This window comes from Penaeus monodon, chromosome 15, assembly GCF_015228065.2.
Source record: "Penaeus monodon isolate SGIC_2016 chromosome 15, NSTDA_Pmon_1, whole genome shotgun sequence".
Taxonomy (NCBI): Eukaryota; Metazoa; Arthropoda; class Malacostraca; order Decapoda; family Penaeidae; genus Penaeus; species Penaeus monodon.
Genome location: NC_051400.1, coordinates 43,508,084 through 43,508,697, shown reverse-complemented (window position 1 = coordinate 43,508,697; position 614 = coordinate 43,508,084).

Sequence of the window (614 nt, the reverse complement as noted above, 5' to 3'; positions counted from 1 at the left end):
CTTATTGTGAATATTATAAAAATGAGTGAGCTAGAACTACCATTCAACAAACCCTTATCCGTATATGTCCAATAACATCTAGAAATGGGACATAATAAATAATGGAAAAAAAGGAAAAGATGACACGACATGATGGTAAATGACCCGGTAATTAGGTTACGAGTGCTCGGATAGGAGTCCCTAAGACACCAACAACCCGCTACTGTTTTCGTTGGTGAATTTTCTGGTTGACTAATTTTATAAAAGCTTCTCGGAAGTTTGCTAAATGCGATTTTTTTTTTCCATTTTCCTCTTTTGCTGTTGTTATTGTTGAGGTTACGAGGAATGCAAAGAAGGAAAATATTGTATTCCTCGTAATCTTCCAATAGTCAGAGGTTCTTTTTCCATTCCGATATTTTTACCCTGTTTTTGAAAAAGAACTATCATCATATAAAAATGTTTACTGATGTCTAGCTGCCGCTGGATCTAAATAGGACTCTATAAACGATGCGTGAACGACAAAAAATTTTATAGTGAAAGCGGACATCAAAACAGGCTCTGAATAAATTCCTAATGTTATGATCAATAATAAAAAAAAAAATATCGATAAGAAAGACACACACACACATATATTC